The sequence below is a fragment of the Oxyura jamaicensis genome, chromosome 24 (assembly GCF_011077185.1).
Source record: "Oxyura jamaicensis isolate SHBP4307 breed ruddy duck chromosome 24, BPBGC_Ojam_1.0, whole genome shotgun sequence".
NCBI classification, from domain to species: Eukaryota; Metazoa; Chordata; class Aves; order Anseriformes; family Anatidae; genus Oxyura; species Oxyura jamaicensis.
Window position 1 is genome coordinate 6,945,145 of NC_048916.1, and position 21,521 is coordinate 6,966,665.

Here is a 21,521-nt window from a genome sequence, read left to right on the forward strand (position 1 = left end):
AATTTGTCTTATCAGTACTTGTGAAGAATAGACTCGCTTTTGTGCTAAGACATCATAGCCTCACCTTACCTGCAGGAAGTTTCAGTTCAGTGCTGCTAAAACAGCATTAAGGAGGCCGAGCTTTCTCCTTTTCTGTGAGGCAGGCTTGCGTAAGGCAGTAGTGATTATACTCTTTATTTTACAGTGCTCATTTGTGAGTGCCACCTTTACATAAGTACAATACTCAGGCAGTGCTCTAGCAGCACAATACCAGTGTAATGGAAATCTCATTGGACCAGCCAAGTTTCCTGGTTTTGAGCCAGACATCTGGGTTTGGTTTTTTTATTGCATTCTTTAGTAGCATTAGGAAACCTAATAATGCAGCCTCTCCAGGGTATTGTGTGAAGAACCACATTCCCAACCAATTACAAAACTGTTCTACATCAGTAATGAGCCCTTACTTTGGGAAGGGATGGCGGGAAGACAAAAACACAACTTTCAATGAAAGCTGCTAAACCTTTTGACTTGAATAGATGTGTGCCTGTTAATTGGGATCGCCATCTGAAATGTTCCCTTCAGTTCTGGTGGTGTGTCCCAAGCTCTAGCAGTGGGGTAGGGAGGTGTTAGAAAAGGAAAAATGATCAAGAAGCTGTTTTTTTTTTTTTTTTTTTTTTTTTTTTTTCTGTTAATGGGTTTGGCAACAGTATTAAGGCATGATAAAGCATTTTTGAGACCAAAAAGGTACTCCAAGTCGTTTTCTCAACTGTGTGAGTCTCGTCATAGCAAAACTATCACACGTATTTGGGAAGGCTTGCTTTTTCACTTCCTTCAGCGCCATCCTAATTAGCAGTGACGTGATCGGAGGTGGAGGAGCTGCTTTGGCAGTGCTCTTTGTTCCTTAGCACCTCCGGCCCCCGTGAGTGTCGGCAGCCAGCAGTCAGGGTAATGACCAACCGGAGCATGGGAAGGCTGTGAAAAGAAATACGGGATTACGTACGCACTTGGCAGGAGCTCATACTCTACTGCTAGCAGAAAGAGAGCTGTAAAACCGTGATGCTGAGAATGTGTAGACCTGAAGCGAGGGGTCTGCTGCTGCTGAAGCACTGGCATGAACTGAAGAACCGGCGGGGAGAAGCTCTGGGGCAGTCGGCGGGTGGGAGAGCAGGGGCTCGGGGGTCCTACGCCCTCCCAGCATGCAAGGTTTCTATCACTGGCCTCGCACTTCTGCTTTGCACAGATCATATTACTTTTTAATTTCATAGCTTTCGAATGTCTTCAGGCCATGGCTAATGAGCTGCCTGGAAGCTGAAGGAGGGCTCGGTAGCTTGCAGAGAGTGGCAGTGGCTGGAGCAGCCCTGGGTTGTCACCGGGTGCTGGTGCTGGGCACTGTCGTGTAGGCTGGTGACTGTCCCCTGCAGCCCGTGGCAAAGGTCCCGCCTGGCTCATTGGTGTGCAGGGAGCTGGCAGTTCTCTGCGTTGTCAGAAGGCATTGGGATGTGGCTACTGGATGCATCCTATTTAAGGATAATCCCAAGCAGAAATGCAGAGGTGATGTAATTGTGTGGCCAACGTACTGATGGTGTGCTTTTAGGTGAGAAAAAGTCTGACAACATAGATTTTGTAAATAAACCACCCCCATGTTGTGAATTCTATTTCAAGACCTGCGTTTGTTTCTGGGGTGTTGGAGAGCTTGCCTCTCCCACTTGTTTTCCTCAGTTAGCCCAGAGGGAGCCTCGTCGGAGTGAGATGGGTTTGGCACCTCCGGCTGCTGCCCGTTCTGCTCAGGGGGCTGCCTGTGTCTGCGTGCAGCCTGCCTACCAGCATCAACTTCGTTGGTGTTTGTTTAGAAAACAAACCAAAAGCACTCTGAGCCAGCACGAAGAGCTGGTCCTACAGGGAACGAGGATAGGAAGGCAGGCACGGTGTGTGCTGTGATTCAGTCTGAAATACACCAACGGTGCCATTGCTCTAGTGGCGGGTAGCTCTGTAGGCCATCGAAAAACTCGTATTAATGAATGCACGCTCAATTGACGTTGAAAAATGATACTTCCCTTCCAGTCTGTGTTCTCAGCAACGCGTTGGGTGCCCGTGCTGTGCTCAGTCTGCGTGGGTGGTGGAAGCAGGGTGCGGAGCGAACCGGCCGTGGGCATGCCCTGGTGTCCCTGGAGGCCGGCGGCGCGTGGCAGGCTGGTGCTGCTGGGCCTGCTGTCCCTGCCCGCTGCTTGGGTGCACCGAGTGGCTCCTGGCAGGCGGGCGAGTGACAGGTTTAATTCATTGTATTGCATTTCGGGTTGAAAAGAAGAGTGTGGCAGCTAAAATTATTTCTTTTCCAATTCCCTGCCCCCATTTGATTACACTATTGTTTCTTTGGGCATATTAGAAGAGAATTTGACTTAACTCATTATCTGTTGTCCCCCACGCACCCTCCATATAATTGGCTTGTTGTACGTTCTCAAATCCTGAGCTTTATGCAGCAAGGTTTGTTAATGAGCGGAATGTAATTTTTTTATTTTTATTTTTTAGGAAATAAGAAACAGCATACCCATAAAATCTTATGATTCACGATCGTTTGTTTTGTTCTCGTAACGCAACCTAAACTTAAAAGCCATTCATCAAACTCTAAAGGCTGCTCATGGCTGTCTTTGGATAGCATGCAAAGGATAATTCATCCCAAACCAGAGAAAAGCACATGTTCGTTGATCCATTTCCAGGCGTGCTGTGTAGATTTCCTTATTCAGGGTTGTGACAGAAAGACGAGCTGCTACCAAATTAAATATATGCAGTAGAAAAACGAAATTTTCCTGGTTGAAGTAACCTAGCTCATTTTCGGTGTTAAGCATATGGTGTCTGTGTCAAAGTGTTTTTCTACAAAACCTGAGTGTTTTATCTCATCAACCAAGCTTAATAAATTCCATTCACAGAATCTTTATTCCATGGTAATGAATTTCAAGCAGCAACCGAATGAAGCTAGCTGTTGAGATGAGTTGTACTCGCACATTGCACTTGTTGCAGAAAGGATGTTGTTGCTGGGTCTGGGAGCGTTATTAACGTAACTTCGTAGGTGGAACCTTGTGAGCACCTCTCAAAGGTTAAAGTGATTTATGGTACCTGCAAACTGGAACTGGTATATCTCCTCCAGCTAACAGGAAGCCTACATTACTGATATTATTTTAAAGCCAGGTTCTATCTATTGTAAATTTTGTCTAGGTTATTCTCAAGCTGTGTTTGCACCACTGATGGTTTAGAACCAAAAAAAACAAAGAAAGAAAAATGGGGAAAAAAAAAAAAAAAAAAAAAAAAAAAACAACGCTTTTTGTATAGAAGCTACCCAAGTGGCATTTCAGCAAAAGCCATTTTAAAGTTTATAAACTGCTTTTAAAAGCCAGATTGATCCAGACTGTAATTTCAGTGACTTACTAGAAAAATACCTGCGATGAATTGCACTTAATGTTTGTAGCTCCAAAATATGATGCATCATGCAGTTCATTGACAACAGTGTTACTGAAAGGTCAGGCTTTCTATTTTTTTTTGGTTGGTTGGTTGTTTTAAAAAAGGTGGTTTTGTCAGACCTTATTAGGAATTAGAGGTTGTTTTATATATATGTGTGTAATGTTTTTAAGTGCACATGATCAGTTTATCAATTAATGTTTTGGCTGAAGTATAAAAGTAGTTCCAATCAGTTTGAGTCTGGGGTGATCTCTAGCAACGTTAACTTACTTGTAAGCTATTCAGCTTCAAAAAATGAGAATTCCCCAAAATGGGAATTGCTGCTGCACATTACGTTGGAAACCCAAGGGGACTGTATGATGCTACCAGTACTGAATATTGTTAATTTTGGGGGGCCAGGGGTGGGAGAGAAGAATTTCTGTTGGTTTTGGATGCAAATGCTGCTAGTGAATTCATCAGCAGTAGAAAACTTGAAATTTCATGATTGTGCTGCAGGATTTTTTATTACAGAATGTTTCGTTTGAAAATGAGCCTTGTTTTTAAATATTCTGCCCTTGATGTGCTGAACACTAGAGGGTCAGTCTTTTAGCTCCTTAAAAGCTGGCAAAAATAAGCAAACCTCTTTGAACTGTTGTGGTTTGAGAAAAGAATTGTGGAGAAGGTATATAATTTAAAATGTTGTTCTTCCAAGAAATGCTAAGCAAATGTCTAGTAGATTTTCAGCTGCTGTTAGCAACATCTGTAAAAGGTCTGGTGTCTCTTGTGGCATGTCGCTGGGAAGATTTGAGTGCATTCAGAATTGGTAATGGGAGCACAAGGACGAACCTCGGGAGGATGTGATTTTGAAATGCAATTATTTTAATTACAAATGAAAAGAGGGGAGGCCATTTATATGCTACATATCCGTATGCTTCTTTCTGGAGAACTGACAGCTTGAAATTCTCTGACACCTCTGTAAGGTCCTCACAACAGCAGCATTGAATTAAAGCTCTGTACCCCATAGCCCAACGCAGCCTGCCCCTGGGGCTCACGAAAGGCACCGGGGCTGCTCGCTGCCGGGCAGTCCTGGCGCGAGAGGGTGGCTGTCCCGGCTCGCTAGGAAGGGGCACTCATCTGAGGGAAAGAAGAGTGGTGAGGAGAGAGCCAGGCGGCCGGGTGACCCCAGGTTGAAAAAGTGTTCAAACGTGAGTGACCGCAGACAAATCGCCCGTCCTGCGCGCGCCAGCTGAGCATCCTTTCCTCTTCTGACGTGAGACTCATCGAGAGAGCTTTCAGCGGGCTGATCTGCAGCATCAGATGGTTTCAGATGGCTCTGAGCACATATTTATGTCTTGTCACATTGAGAAACTTTGTCACTGACTGTTGTGATCATCTAATCCTGGCTAAAACAGTAAACTCTGTGATGAAGCCAGGCACTGCAAGCAGCTGCAGGTTTTTTGATGTTGCTTTGTAATCCTGGCCACATTGGTGCTATGCGTGTAGAAAGAGAAGCTTTATTTAATTCTAATAATGGTAGAGATAATGTTGGCTTTGTGATAGTCTCAGGCACTGCTGTTCTGTAATATCCACTTTGGTACATGATGTGAATGACTAGCAAGGTATCAAACCTCTAAAATTTTTTTTCTTGCTTTTCAGTGCTTGAATGGATTGCCTTGGTTTATTGGAATAGCACTGACTTTGTGCTCACAGTAATTAATTCCCTTTTCCGGGCTAGGGGGAAAGTTGGTTATAATTTCCTGCGTTCTTTTATCATAAGGCCAAAGGAGAAACTCAGAATAGTGAACAGATAGGAGCACCGCATACATGCATTTTAAATTCCGTTTCAAGCAGTTAAGAAGATAGATTTTTAGTGGAGTGGCCTCTCTCTCTCTATTAGCACACAATTTTAAAACAAGGTGACCCAGAGGATTGGTGCTAGGATATGGTTTCCATTCCAGAGATCTCTGCCTTGACTTCCAGCTAGTTGTAGCTGTAAGATGCTCTCCATGCGCACACACTTTTTTTTTTTTTTTTTTTTTAGGGCAATTTAGGGGACTGGAAGAAGTGATTTTTCCTGATAGGAGTTCTTGTACTGCCGGGTGGGTGGAGGCGGGTTGGTGGGGGGTGCACCTGTACCCACCGAGGCCCCTCTGAAGGCCGCTCGTTAAGGTCAGAACCGTGGCGAGCGAGCTTCCCACGAGAGCAGGTCCGTGGAGGAAACGCCCCTCCGGCATTCCCAAGCTGCGGTGGGTTTGCTTCGGCTCCTTTATTCGGAACGCCGTGCCGTGTGTCCTGGCCGGCCGTGTGTCCTCCCCTCCGTGCCACACGCACTGGTGCCTTGTGAGGGGCCCGTGGTGGCCGTCCGTTGCCTTGCCAACGCTCCGCAGCACTTTGGGTGTGAAGCAGGCTTTTAAGCAAAGAAACCCTGCTTCCGCAGCAGCAGTGTAATGCCAAGCAGAGCAGGGCGATGGGGAGAGAAGGAAGAGAATTGCAGTGATTTAAAAGCACTCGTTTACAGGCTGCGGAAGCAGGGAATTAATACATATTTCCAGAAACATTGAATATTCACTCCTTGCTACTTCTGAATTTGTGCAACAGTGTAATTATTTAATGATGGGGAATGGTAAAACGCATCCATTTCAAATCTGTTTTTTTTTTTGCCTTGTCTGTCTAAAGCTGCAAAGTGAGAGAGGTTGACGTAGCTTACAGTCAGCGAGGTGCCTGCTGTCCTGATACCTGCTGGTGTTTGCCGTTGGCATGCCAAGGAGGGTCAGCAAATTAAAAATGGCTTCTAATGGGCTCAGTTTGTGTGTTTTAATGCTTCTCGGGGAAAGAAAAAATACAGCCGGGCAGCCGACGCCGCGGAGGTGATGGTCACATCGTGCCCAGGGAGCAGGCGGTGGCACCGTCCTGCCGTCGGGCTGGTGGCACTGCTGAGGGTGGCGTGGCAGGGCCAGGGAGGCTTTGTGGCCTCAGGCAGCGGGAGGAGGAGGTAACGTGCGTGTGGTTTTGTTCCACGCTTGTGGTTGTTTTTTTTTTGTGAGCAGGACTGTACCATTAGATTCTAGGGCAATGACAGCACTGTCACCAGTGTAAAGGCCTTGGCTGTGGTTTTTGGGTTTATATTGTGTTCAGTATTGGCAGCTAGAGATGGGTAGCTTGAAAGACTCAAGCAGCAGAAGGTGCTAGAACAAAGCAGGATGGTAATGAACAAAAGCAAAACACACGGGCTTCTGCTGGCACTTACTGAACGCCTGTGAAGTCCAGTAGAGAATTTCCGTGTCTCGTCGTAGTGGTTTATGGGAGCAGTGGTAGACATGGCAGGTGTTTAAGCTGGCAGAAATATTATCAATAGAGTTGTCACGTTGGAGCGTTGTCAGGATTTTGTATTAAATTGCTAAGATAAAAATATGGGCAAAGCGAAATAATGAAAACGCACAGAAACAAGCATGAGCTGCATGCGACTACATTTAGGTCTCTGTTGTTGTTTTGCTTCCGTAACAAGCGGTTAAATAAAGACACCGCAATTAATCAGGGAGCACAGGGCACCTTACCCCGGCGATGGCAGATTGATGCAGACGGGGCAGGCCGGGGGTGCCTGGCTCCTGCCTGCTCCCCAAGCACCTGCCCCAGCTTTCTGTCCGGCCGTGCGGCGTCAGCCGCGGCACAGCAGGGCTCGGGCTGCGGGCAGCGTCCCCAGCACCAGGGCTCTTCTTCTCTTCTTCAGCTGGGCTTCGTCCCTGCCCCTCCGTCAGCGGCTCCTCCTGGAGTCAGCTCTCTAGTTCTGGTGTGCGATGGTTAAACATCACCCGTCCCAGCATACGCAGAAACGTAGCAGAAAATTAACATTTCAGTCAAAAAGATGAAAATATGAAATGTGAAGGCTTTTTTTTGCTGCAGTTTTGCCTTCGAGCATGCTGCTTCAAAGACAGCAGTGAATTGAAGTCACTAGCTGTAGCTGTCTCGTTCTTTCTTGAGGCAGTGTTTTGATAAATGTTGATGAGTTTAACTGTAAAACTAAATGACATTTATAGCACGATGTATGCTTTACCCATTGCTTAATTATATCTAATGGTGTTGCATGTAAAAGGCATTTACCATTTTACTTTTGTTTAAAATGACAATCTAAACCTCAAGGCCCGTGTTTTTTATACAAAGACGAAGACTTAATTAAAAACTAAATACAATCTATTTTTTAAAAGGCGAGTGCTATTTTAAGAAATATGAGATAAAATTTACAAAGTTCTTGATAAAAGTACTTGTGAATTCAGAACTGTGGAGCTCCTGTGCTTTGAACAGGTTCTGGAAAACTGGATGAGTGCAAAACTTCACCGTTTTTCTCCTTACCTCTCCTGCTGCTCCATGATGGTGCTAAGCAATCAAAAATGTTCTCTTTCTCATTATTTGTCTATTTCTTTTATGGCTTCATTGCTGTAACTCCAGAGGCAGTAAAGGAGATGGTGCTAACATAGTTTATAAAATCATGGTTTTATTTTTGTGTGCAGTGTACGCTTTCTTTTCCTTTCCTTTCAACTTTGCCTTTCTCGAGTTAGCCAGCAAGCATACACAGCTTCTCTATTGAAAACAAGGTCTGCAGAATGAGCATGGATCAAGCGAGCTGCATCTTTAAAAATAAACACTGGATCAGAGCTTTGAGCTTCCACTCAGCTAGCAAAGCCATGACAGCAGGTAGTAATGTGTTCAGGAGCACCTGGTTTTGTCATGGCTTTAATGAAAGCGAATCCCATAGACGTAGAGGGGGAATAAAAATGTGTGCGTGTGTATTGTATTTTTATATATACAAGTATTTTATATATATATATATATATATATATATTTCCACCCAACCTGAGAGAACCACTGGGTGGGGACTGACAGAGGGACCTGCAGAATCTGTACAAAGTAGATTAATGTCTAAAGGCACTGCTATTGTTCTTTTACCAACATTTATAAATCCGATGGGTGGCAGATTGAGGGCTGATTCCACATTTTTTTCTTCCTCTCTTGTAAAATAATAAATATGGTAAAATAGCTCTCAGAACTGCCTTTATCACAGGGATGAATCAGGACAGTTGGTGTAGCAAGAGACTTAAAACTTACAAATATGTTGCCCTTTAGGCTAGCATTCATCATTGTGTCTGATCTGGAATCTAGTCTAAAGGCTTTTGTTATTATATACCTTTTTTATCCTTCCTTGGAAGTTGGAATTGGAAGGAGTTCTCACTTTGACTGTAATGCTGCTGCTAGGACTATTTTTCTCCCTGATTTTGGGTTGGGGGGGTAGGGGTGCGTAACCCTAGCTGATAGTGTCTGTCATTCTTTCTGTCTGACAAAAGATCTTGTCTCTAATCTCTCCCTTCAGGGGAGGACCAAAAAAAGAAAAGAAAAGAAAAAAAACCCTAAGCACAATACCCCTTCCCCATCAAACTGTGTGCGTATAGATGATGCACAGATATTTAAGTGACCTGTCTGGCCCTTGTAGCTGGATTTCACAGGCATTGAAAAGCAGCCGAATAACTTCAGCAAAGAGATCAGCAGAAAGTTTCTCAGCTCCTTTATGAATATAAGCAGTTATTAAGCAAAGGCAAAACAAATTAATGCTGCTTGTTTGTACTGTTGTTAAGGTGCGCTGAAGCTGGGGATCAGCCCTTGATTCCCCTCTGTAAATATAGGTTTTGCAGCACAAATGCAAAATCTGTAAGGGTCTGAAGCACTGCTGGAGGATTTCTGAAGTGTGGTGAAGCGCAGGGTTATAAAAACGACTAATTAGAAGTGTAAACCTTGCTCTGCCCTTGAACTGTTTGGCGAGCTTGCCGACTCTGATGCTGCATCCTAAAATTCACAAAAGCGGCATTATGAATCTTGCTGCAGTTTGACTTGCTGCCCACTTGGCTGCGGTGAGCTGCTGGCAGAGAGCTGCTCTGGGAAGGAAGCAGCAGGATCTGCTGGTCAGATTAGCTGCTGTATCATGTACAGTTGATAACACTCTTCGTTAGCTCCATCAGATTAAGCTCCTGGTAATCCTTGGGTAGCACGTCGGAGAGTAGTTTAGGTTTGCGGAATTATGCTGTGTATTTGAGGAGACAGAACATTATAAAATTATATTTTGCTTTTTGCACTAATGCTGTTTCCATCTCATGGTTTTTATTGAACCTAGTTATATTTGTCATTTCACGAAAGCCCCCAGCTACTGAAATCAATAGCTTTCATTAGAAACCCAGCTTGTATTGTAAAAGACAGTAGCAGCAGTTTTGGTCTTATCACAGGAAAGAAAGACCTGGAAAATATAAATTGAGTGAATCCTAGAGGCTGACAAAGCAGGAGACATGTTGTATCTTAATCTTCGGTGTTACCGTTGCTGAATGCTTGAGGTTGATAACACAGAGCTAGTTAGGGTGGGATTGAACGTCCTTGTACTGCGTCAGAATTGGTGATAACGTGCTGTCGTGCTTCCTCCAAGGGTGTATCAGCACGAGCTTCCACAAAAACCTCCTGTGGGTCTGTAAGTAACGAGGTGTACCAGAGGCAGAAGCTCTTGGAAGGTGAAATGTGGCGCATCCGTGGGGATGAAGGTGGTGGAGTTACCGATGTGTGCCAGGACGTGAAGGCCGCCAGGGTGGGAACCGGTGGTCGCTGCTGCTCACGTCTGGGGGGATCGAGAGGGCACGGGCAGTTTGAATGCTTGTCCTTCCAAGGTACAGAAAGTGCCTGTGCCCTGCTTGCGGAATCCCAAAATGTTACATCTACAAAGTAGAGAGCGTGCTGTGAAACAGGAGGGGCAGCACCGCGTGCTGAGGCGCTGCCCTCGTAGCAAAGCTGCTCCCCCAGGACAGTGCAGCCTTGGTGCTCCTACCTGGAGGTGTAGCTTGGGATTACAAACTTAGAACTGCTCAAGTGGGCAAATATTGTTGCTTTCGTGTTTCATGTAGATGAACACTTTGGAGAAAAGTTCTGGGGCTGTTTTCTTCGAGTCTTACAGAACAACTCCTGTGTGTGACACACCAGGTAAAGTGCTGTAATCTCGAGCTGCCTGCGTGCTGCTTTAGTCAAAGGATGGGAATTGGTCAGAATACCCAAAGAAAAATATTGTATTCCAATTTATTATCTGCTTTTATCCCATTGTGCTTTAGGATATTTTCTACAGGTTTGCACATTTGTTATTAATTTTGTCACTTCTTGCCTATTGCGGTGGCAGAACTAAAGATTTTAGAAGAGCTTTAACTTCCATGCGCAGGCAGTTCAGGGAGATCCTTTTTTATGAGAGAGATCAAGCTGTTGATCAAAATTCATCTCAGATACTTCATGGAAATAAAGATTTCTTGGATTTAAAAAGAGATTATTAAGCTGCACATTGTGACAGATGCTACTGACAGTAAAATATTATAGATGTTAAAAAAAAATCCCCAAGAAATGGGTTTGGATATAAGAATTATCTGCTCATTTTAATAAAATGTTACCCATCAGCTGACTTAAAACAGTTTTCCTCGTTATTGGAAAATCCCTTCGTTCTGAGTCATCTGTTAGCTTTTTTTCTTTTTTTGGGGGTGTGTGGGTGTGGGTGTGTGGGTGTTGTGCCTACAGCAGGTAATGTAGCGTCTAATAAGTGAGTGCATCCAGAAATGGACTTAATAGTAGCAATAGCATTACAGAACAGATGAAAATCACGAAGACAATCTCAGAAGGGGCGGATGCAGAGTAACCGAAGGCTAGCAAGTGCTTCCTGCCCGTGGCTCTGTGCAGAGGACGTGATGCCGAAGGAAGATCGTGCCGTGCCGCAGCTGCTGCCCGGCGGTGGTAGCTGATGTGCAGTCGGTATGCTGGCACTTGGGAGCGTAGGCTCGATGGCCATAGGAAAAGGTGGAGGAGAGAGAGCAGGTGGGTGAACCTCCTCTGAAGATACGTTTGCCAGTTCAGAGTACAACCAATTCTAAATCTGAAATGTAGGGCTGCTGCCAACCTTTACGTTACAAAAATTGAGGTGATGATGCAGGTGACGCACCCGCAGATGCACAGTTTCTCTCCTTCCATAGTTAGGATTTCAACAAAGGCTGCCCCAGCTTTAGACGGAGTTAGAAATGAATGTAAGGCAGCATGAGCTGTTAAATAATGTTGTTCTAATAATGTAAATGTACTGAATGCACTCATTGTCTGTGAAAACTGAATATTTTATCAATGCTTCCTCTTCTTACCTGCAGCAACCTGCTGTACATCAGGCTTCAGTTCCTAATAGAACAAGTCACGGCAGGTACGGGAAATTCAATGTGTATTTTAAACTCCAGATTAATCAAGGTCTCCTCTCTTAGATCTAGGCTGTGTGTGTCCTTGATAGTGATGTAGCTGGGAGATAAAAAAAGCAGATAAGAAATTCTGTATTAGAACAACATTAATAATAAATGAATGTTGATCCTAATTGAGTATTATTTAAACATACTGAATGGAGGAAGCAGTCTGCTGGGAGCATCTTATGTTGTCAGACTATTTCTCCCTTGCTGGTTGTTGCTTCTGAGCATCTCTCTCTAGTAAGAAGACTGAATTCTTGGATTTTAGGTGGTGTCCTTGACAGATGATGACTTGCAGTGGTGATGGCTGAGCTGGAGGAGGAATGCATGCACAAAACTCGTGAAAGATACATGCATTGCATTTCTTCTGAGGCTGTGCAGAGCTTTGCCCTTTGCTGCATTTTTGCTTTCACTCCCATGCTCTTCACTTCTCCCTTTTCATCTCTACCTGACAGCCCCATTTAGAGGCCAGCAGGCATCTCTCAGGGGTGAGAAGCTGCTGCTTTTCAAGCAGCAGATGACTTCCTCATCCTCCCTCGCCAGTACCTGTGCTTTCTCAAACTTTTCCACAATACATGTCTTTGAGACATGTGATGAACGATAGGAGTATGAATCAAGCATCTCCTGTCATCTGAAGTCTTCACTGTTTCTAAATTGCTTTGTTCATGATTGAAAGCATCTTGGAGCTGGGACTCGTACACACGGTACTGAATGACCCACAGAGTTGTTCAGGATCGTGTCTTTTTCACAAAGCTTCTCCCTCTTCAGTAGAAACAAAAGCATTACCTACTGTCCTTTTCCCTGCTCAGTAACTGATCAGTGGTTTTTAATTGACTGTCTTCCTGTACAAAGCAGAGCAGTTTGGCTCTTGTGCCGCACAACCCGGTCACACTCGGCCCCGTTCCTGCGCTGCAGTGCACGGCTCGGTACTCTCTGGCGTGTCAGCCTCCTAACCCCAACCACAGCTACTCACAGCATCTACAGCTGTAGGACTGGATCATGCCTTTTTCCATCACTTTTTAAGATGGAGACTGTCAAGGCTTCCTGGGAGTACCTCATTCCTCATAACACCCAGCCACAAGAAGTGCTAACCTGAAGTAGCCTCAGTGGAAGTTAATTCTGTGCAGTGTCTTGGTTTGCTTTCTGGTTTGAGCTCCTATCTCTGCTCCCATTCTGTGTCTGCAGTGGTTTATTTCCTTCCCTTGGAAGGAAGCTTCACTTTTTTGATCTTTCATGGTATTTCTCTAAGTATTTTTATGACCCTAACCGGAATGAAGTTGCTCCATCACAATTAAATTGCAGCAGCACCCTGTAAAATAAGGAGGGATAAAAGAAACGGAGGCTCTATTTTATATATTGTGCTTTGTAAACATTTATTGATAATCACACCAGTGAAGCACCTAGAAACCAGGTTGATGATGTGCTGGGCACTGCAGCCTAGAATAAAAAGACTTCCCTGATGAAGACGGTACCTGGGGCTTGGCAGGGACTTGAAGCCACATTTCACGGGAAGGTCTAGAGATGTGTGCTGCCTTCCTGTCCTCTGCATGCAGCAGCCAAGGACTGGTACTCACATATTTCTTACTGGGAGATGGTGCTGCAATGAACCTCTGACCTTGTGAGTGCAAGTCTGTTAATAAATGACCTTTTATTGTCTTGCAATCTACTGCGTGCTTCCAGAATAAAAGCAAGACTTCAGCTTGTCCCGATTTCTGGAAAACTTCTGGCGCATTAAACTTGTTTGAGCATCCCTACATATAAATACACATAAATAAAAGGCTGCAATAGCAACACCTTTTATTTATGAACTGTCAGATGAGCTAAGAAATTAGTTCTAACACAGGGAAAGCATAGCCAGCAGCCTTCCAACTTAGCCGTGGCAGCAGAGCATATAAATTGTGCCTTTAGACACCAGGTCCATTGTGGTGAGTGTGGCTTGTAGGGATCTTTCTCCAAATGGTCGAAACGCCTTACCTTGAAATATGGTCATATTCTGAAAGGCTGTTTCTGGCAATCACAATAAATTCTGTTCTCTCACAAGACTTGATTTGGTTAGAAATGTGGAATAAAAATCAGATTTGCAGAACAACGGGCTTTGTTGCAAAACACGGTACTAATCCTGTGAGCCATGACGAATTCTTCTCTGCTGTGTTCCCGTGAGCCTTGTTTGCTGTGCCCCGCCGAGGTCAGTGACAGATAAGATCTGTATCGATTCTGAGCATCCTCTGACGGTAACCTTTGAAGGGACAGGGAATGTATGGCCATGGAATTTTATCTATCAATATCTGAGTAATAGAAAGACAAGCATGACATCTAATCCCAACACAGGTGACAGATCATAAATCTGAACTGATGGTTACTGGTAATGGGAGGCCTGCGAGAGGGAGGACTGAAGGGGTGTTGATGAGCACGGTGAATTCAGGAAATGCTTCAGGCCGAGAGATCTTTGGGCCAAAAGCACACAGCTTTTTGTCATAGGAGAAGGGTTTGTGTTCACAATTGCAATATGTAAGATCAAAATGCTTCAGATGGGACGTGGACTGCTGGTTGCTCCTATCAAGTGATACAACATAAAAGTCAGACGCCCGCTGCACAGGTTGACTTTTAAGCAGGTGCTTTGGGGGGGCTGTGTTGGACCCGTCCTCCTGTTTGTTACCGTTCCTCTGTCGTTCAGCTCAGGCAGGACTCTCTTTGAGAAGCGCAGGGAGAATTTTAATAATTCAGATGGAGCACGGGTTTAGTAAAGGAACTGCTTTCCTATGGACTAACAATACTTAGCCAGCTGTGTTGCTTTAGCAGTATTTCAAATCAGTTTTCTATCTTTATACCCTTTCGGTTAGACACCAGCAGAAAGAATTCCCCGATGCAATTTCATCACACGGAAATTCACAGAAGTTTAAATAAAACCCTTGGTGTCAGTTCGGAGCTGTTGTCATCTTTTATTCTTACTATTTAAGCATGAAAAGCAATAAAGGTGGCTATAGCATTTTTTCTTCTGCAGAAATTTAATAGCTGTGCACAACTTACTCAAATTTGCAGTATATTTTTCTGAAGTGTATAATTCATAACATAAACATGCTCCCCATAATAAGCAATTTTTGCACAATCTTGCATATTCTCTCAGAAACCAGGGAAGTAATTCGGTAGAGAAATGTTAGCTGTAGCTTAGTGAGAGGTGGGCAAAGGAGTTCTCTGCCTCACTGGGTGAATCAGTGATGAAAGGTGCTGAAAGCATTCACACGTGTGTACACTTGTTAAAATATGTATTGAGAAGAGAGGGAAAACAGGTTCCTGCAATTACTGAGGTTGAGTAAAACATATGACAAGAAAATTAAATAGCTTGCACTGAGGATGCTGAATGGTCGAAGTGTTTTCATCCCTGCAGAAAATGTTAGGGAAACCTGCTGAAATTTGGTGTAAATGACAGAATGGAAGATTTGTGGTAGGCCGAATTACGGGGTTGCTGGCAGTAATCCATTTGGATTTACTGGTCATCCAAATATAACGTGTGCAAGCTCTTCACCTTAGATTTGGTGACGAAGCCTGTCAGAAAAGGTTGTCAAACAACCTTTAGATAACCAAGCCTGGAGAGCAGAATGCTGTGGAGGGTGATGAAGAGAGCATCTTCCAACGCTGCTGCTCTTTGGGGACAATCTTGGCCCTTCTGGTAATTTAGTGTGAAGCTTTCATCTGTGGTCTCCATCTCTTGCAGTTTCTTCTGAGAAATGATGAACCTTAATAAGGAATTGTTCTCTATTTTGGAAATAGAGGCTTTGCACTTAATACCAGATACTTCCTTAAGTGACAATCTGCTTCGTTAGCGATAGTCAGTAGCTGTTTTCTTACAGATCCGTGACACTGGAATAGTTCCCATGAATGTTAATCTCCCCTGCCCCTTGTTTCTACTGCAGAGGATCTAATACTTTTAGCTTACACTCTTCCAGAGTGCATGCATCAGGTGATACCAAAACTTGTAGCAACGGAATTGACACGGAAATCAGCACCCTTCGTCAAAGTCATCCTTTCAAGGCTAGCTTTTGTAGTAAAGGAGGAGTAATACGCATGAAATTTGAAAGTAAACATTAATGCAGGGTGAGCATTACTATATCGATTTGCTGTAGTCTCAACTTCAGACACGGGAGGGGAGATACTCTGTCCCATCCCCTCTATCTCGTTTGAGCTTCGTCTGCTCGGCTTGGTTCTGAGGCTGCAGCGGGGTGCCTCACTGTGAAGTAGCTGTCGTTCTTGATACTCGGGGATTTTACACAGGGACAAACTTCACATTAGCTCATTGAAGATGACAGACTTGCAAAGCAAAACAAACTTGAATATGAGATTTTCTTCAACTCTGTTTGTTTACCACCAGTGCTTTTTTTGAAGAGCTTCTTCCCAGTGGAGGTGGAGTTGCGTTTTGGTCATACTATGACAGTTGCTAGTCATGGAGAAGATTTTGAAGAGAGAGTAAAAGCTACTTGACCGCAGTAAAATCTCAAAGATACTTGACTGAAGGTCACAAAACTGGTAATTAGATCTTATTAGAAGATAAAGTTGCTATTTCAAAATGTTAGCTGTAAATCCTGGTTGGAAACGATCTTCCTCTGAGATTGAGGATAAAATTAAAAGAACAATTGTTCAGAAACACCCGCATGTATCTTTAGGTTCTGTGGCCTTGGGAGGGTTTCCGTTATTGAGTATTTTTGCTTGGGCTGGACGTAGAAGAGAGTCTCCTGAGCAGAAAGATGTCAGAGCAACTGGCAGGCAGCTGAAGGGAGCCAACCCTCGCCATGGGCTGGTGGGGCTGAGTCACAGAAACACAATTCTATGCTAAGAAATTGCCCTTTCACGTTACAGTCCAAAAGCACTTAGCTTCTTCAACAGAAATATGAGTAGTTTTCCCAACACAGTGTTATTCAGCATGATTGTCGTGATCTGTTTACAGCTGTCTCAAAACGTATTCCTCCCCCTCGCTCCGAGCTCTCCCTGGGATACAAGTGCTGGGTCGGGCGTCTCCGCTCCTGGCTCCCCCCTTCCCCTTCCCCAGGTGATGTGATGGGTGCTGGCACGTGCTGCAAGGAGGTGTCGGATGCGTGCCAGCACTTAGCCCTGCCCCTCGGCACGTCAGTCCTGAGCTTCCAATGTGGAAGGCTTTCGGCATCTCTCTTTGGCAGGCAAAATGGACTGGGAGATGCAGAGAGACTAATAATGCAGTGCAGTTCTACTCAACCAGACTGTCAGGACTAACAGATGCCCTTGAAGCAGGTTCAGTTGGCGTTTGGAGCTGGAGTTGAGCTGCTCATGGAGGCAGGATTGCACAGCTTAGTGCAGAGCAGCTCTACTACGTAGCAAAGACTGATTTAGGGCCTGTTCCTGGAGCACATCCTAGCAGTGTCACATCTGAGATGGTTCTGAGGGATCAGAAGATCAACCCTTGTTATTGTTTTATGGTGGTTAAGGAGCACAAGTGGGGTAAAGGTCTATTGTTAGCACTTCACGTTAACGCTACAGCATCTGCAGGCTTTGGCGAAAGCACCACATGCCCTTAAGGCTCCCAGCCTTACCCAGTGGTTTGAATTGCCTAGTCAGTAGTTTGCATTTTGGGGTATAAAAAGCAGCATGCTGCCTTTCCTCCTTCCCAGCCATGCTTCTCAAGTTGTTCACAATAAGCTTTTTTTTATACGGGTGGAAGACAACATATTTATTTCTGTATATTTGAATACATCTGGGGAATAAAGACTGTTTGTTATTGCATGGTTTTTAAGCGTTATTATCTGAAGCCAGACCCAGCCCTTTTCATCACTAGTGCAGGATTTGTGCTTTCCTACACGATGGAAGCCATGTTGCACGCTCGCATGTGTAGGTATATTTTGTAGACAGCCTGATCTAAAATTGTTATCATTCTTTTGTGCATGAAAAGATGTCATGAAATTAACTCCGTAGAAAGCAATTGCCTTTTCTTGCCAACACAATTAGCCTGGATTGTCCATTCTTCTCAAAAGATCAAGTGTGACGATGGTTGCTTTTTAAAACTGTTAAGACTTGAAGACCAGATGCACTGAGCTCCAGCAACTTGCTTTCAGCACACTGCTGTCAGTTCTCTTCTCTCTCCTTAAAGCAAATTTGCTGAGAACTTAAATGGTGATTTGTTCTCCTTCTTCCTGCTCTGTAAGGTTGCTGTATCTGATCACTACAAAATGTCTGTTCATTTACTGCTGTCTTTCTGAAAATACAGTTTGTGATACTTAACTTAAAGCAGTACTGTCTTCATGATGGGTGGAAAGAGCACAGAAAGTGCTCAGGGAAAAGGAGACAAAGAGACAAAGCTTTTGGAGTAGGTATGTTGCTAGGCATTTATAAAACTTGTGTGGTGTTTGTCTTAACCTTTGTTGGTTATTTAACCACTATATTCTTCCTAGGTAACCAAAATTTATTTTTTTAATATTAAAATTACATTAATTCTGATCACCACGCCATTTTTCATCAAAGACATGAACAAACAGTTTTTTTTGTTGTTGTTGTTGTTTTTTTAAGCATTATTATCCAAAGCTAGGCCCAGCCAAATTCAACAATCGAAGTGTTTTTCCCCTTTGGCTCAATTTATTAAGAACAATTCTGTTTATGTGTGAGTTTACATACCTGGTGTTTCATGAAAATTACTCTTTCTTGGAAAGTATTTGTGTCTGCATACTGTATACTGAATCGGCAGTGCAGTTGGTCATGATGAAGTACCTGTGGCTAGTGTTTTGTTAGGAATTGAAGAATCATGTTCACAGGCATGTATTTTTAATCTTTCCCTCTTTTCTCCCTGATGCTTCGCTCTATCCTGATGTGCCACAATTGGAAAAAAGAATTAATTTTCAACGTGACCACTGCATATGAGTCAAGGTCCCTGTGCTGTGCCTACCTTAGAGGAACTTGTTTTAAACACGATTTACTGGTCAATAATCTTCTTACTTTGCAGTCTTAGAAACAAATATTGAAGTGATCTAAGGCAGCAATACAAGTGCAAAAATTAATTATATAGCATCTAGCCAGCATCTCCCCCAGTAAGTGTAAGATATGTCAGTTTTTCACATTGCATGGAGAGATTTCAATACACGATGCCAAAGAATTGCTTTGGGTAATAAAGGAGATATGCATAGCGGTTTTTTTCTTCCCCTTACATTGGGGGAACCTATTTTAGTTGTTATACTTTCTCATTAATATTATATGTATATGTTGCATGTGTATGTCAGTTCACACTGAAGCCCACCCTTGGAAGCTGGCTTAATACACGTTCCTCTCTTTTTTCCTGTCTCAATAACAATGCTTTATACTTTAGATCAAGAATGTGCGTGCATATTACATCTAGTGCAAGTTTCTGTAGGCAGTGATGAAAAGCTTAGTCCAGGAAACTCCAGGTTTGGAGTTCTCAACAGGAACGTGTCTGATACAAAACCAATGCATGGGGGTTTTCATATTCCGTTCAAATTTAATTAGATGAAAATACAGCAAGAATAATTCTGTTGTTGTTTTTTTTCCCATTTGCCCTGCTCATGCTCTGCCCCCCAGAAGTACTGCTAATTGGCAGGTGTTTTCAGAGTTCTTTATCAATAGCAACTTCCCTTTTTTTCCCCCCTCTCATCTACTGTGATTCTGTGCAGGATCCATAGAATTCAGCTTCTTCCTCTCCCTCCCCACCCAGATCTCTTCCCTCTTACAATGATGATGTGGTGCTTTAAATGTATGTATTTCAATGAAAGTTAATACTCAGAACACTTGTGTAGTGCCAGTGAATATTAGGGAATAACTTCCTGAAATGTTGAAATTAAAATGGGTCTAGAGAGTTTTCGCTTCACATTGCATTTTTTTTGTATTATTTCATTTGAAGTTTGTAATTGATGCTGTTCTCAGAAATAGCTTCCTCATCATGGTAACTGGGAGCAGATGTGAATGCAGATAACCAGAAGTGTTAACTTGTGCTGTCTGGTGCTGTTAGTTAAGCAAACAAATTTAGGTCAGCAGAGCAAGAGAATCTTTGCAAACAGCAGCCAGATAGGATGCCCTTTGGTTCAGAATAAATACACAAAAATCCATGAAGGCTGAGATGCTGGCTGTTGCAGAACAAGAAGCTTTGTCCTTATGTGCACTGTGCCTATCATTAACCCCAAAGCCTGAGGGAGAATAAATACTTCCTGGAGACAGATCCTGATGCCAGCCTGGACCTAGATGCTGGACTTCTAAAGCAATCAGTCAGCAGGCTTAATGTAGCGGCATTCCAGCATGAAAAGCTTCAGTGGTTTGAACTTCAAATAATTTATTTCTAAATTACTTCTACTGTAATTCTTATTAATTCAAATAGGCTTCCAAGCTGATGTAAAACTCAGTAAATGCAAGGAACAGTTTAATGAATTGAAAATAGGATTGAGTCTTTTAAAGTAAATGTAAAAAAAAAAAAAATATGCTTGCAATAATTGCTTAGATGGAAATCGAATCTTAATAGCTTTGTTAATGATTTGTAGTGAATATTGCATTTATGAGAACGTATCAAGCTGATCCTTGTGCAAGAACCTTGTTTTGAATGGGTTTGATCAAATTACTCCCTAGAAGCAGTTAGTGATGTTTAATATTTTTGCCTGTGCTGCTGGTGAAATTTTTGAACATAGCATCCCTCAAGTTTACATCTGGCTGCTGAAGAGGCGCTGGTTCTTCTGCCCAAAAATGCAAAACCTATTTTGAATTTCACCAAAACCTTGCATTTTTCCTTGCATAGCCAACTTAGGAGTCGGACTGTCTCCTGCCCTGGCCCTGCACAAACACGCTGTGAGGCAGCAGTGGGCTCTGGCACGTCGTTTGGTCACCCTGCTCCAGCTCCACGCGGGTCAGAATCCTTGGTCAGGTGCCCGCACACCTTCACGTAATTTGACAAACTGACAATCAAGGTTTCAAAATTTCTCCCACTTTATTTCGTTTCTTATGCTATCAACAAGTAAAGCTTACTTGCGCTTGCCTCCTTGTCCATAACATTTGTAAGTTTTGAAAGCAGACGAGATCTTGCTGCTCTGCCTTTCCACTGCAGCCTTCCAGCTTTAACCTGATAAAGAATACATGGAAAAACTGAAATGCAAAACACTTTTTCAAGTAATGATCCTCTGCAGTCTTTAAAATGTGAACCAAATTTCTCAGTGTGCATCTGATGTAATGATTCAATTCATTAGAGAGAGAGTTTTGAGGTGATGACCTATAAATGATTACAAGACTCCCACGGCATAATTGCATCGAGTTCTTTTTTCCTGCCTCTGGACATTAATAGCACCCACTGATTAAACATTAAGTAAAAACTAGCTCACAAAAGTATATCTGTTAAAGTCAAAGGATAAATGCCTTTTACAGCAAATTGTTCTTTCAAGGTAATTTAACAATATTTGTCTTTTTAAGAGAGGAAGCAAATTCTGCTATCTCCGTGCATGTGGCATGGACCTTACGCTCCTTTAATACACAAGTATTAAAGCCTGGAGGGGTGTGTGAAGTCCAGTGAGATTTTTCCACAGTCCTCTACTTTTTCTTATTATTTAAAATATAATGGAGAGAATGTACTGAGTTAAAGTAACTTTGCAATAAAAAACAAGCTGTGTAATGGGACCCTATGGTAGTCATTTTGTAGCTATAGACTCCCTTCCCATTGTTCCTCTTCAATTCATTGATGTCCAGTACAGCGTGGGGGGGAGAATACTTCCTTGAATTCTCTGGTGGTGTAATTCTGTGTGTTTATCATGTAGGTAGTTGCATCTGTTCAGTGAAAATAATACCAGCCCCAGCAAAACGAACAAAAAAATGGCTGTGGAATATGCTTGTTTCGTT

At 43.3% G+C, this 21,521-nt stretch overlaps 1 protein-coding gene across 7 annotated transcripts in view; it reads left to right on the forward strand.

Annotated features, from left to right (window-relative positions):
* Positions 1 to 21,521, forward strand: part of CADM1 (cell adhesion molecule 1) — a 152,231-nt gene that overhangs the window by 71,921 nt on the left and 58,789 nt on the right. The gene's annotated exons all lie outside the window — the stretch shown is intronic.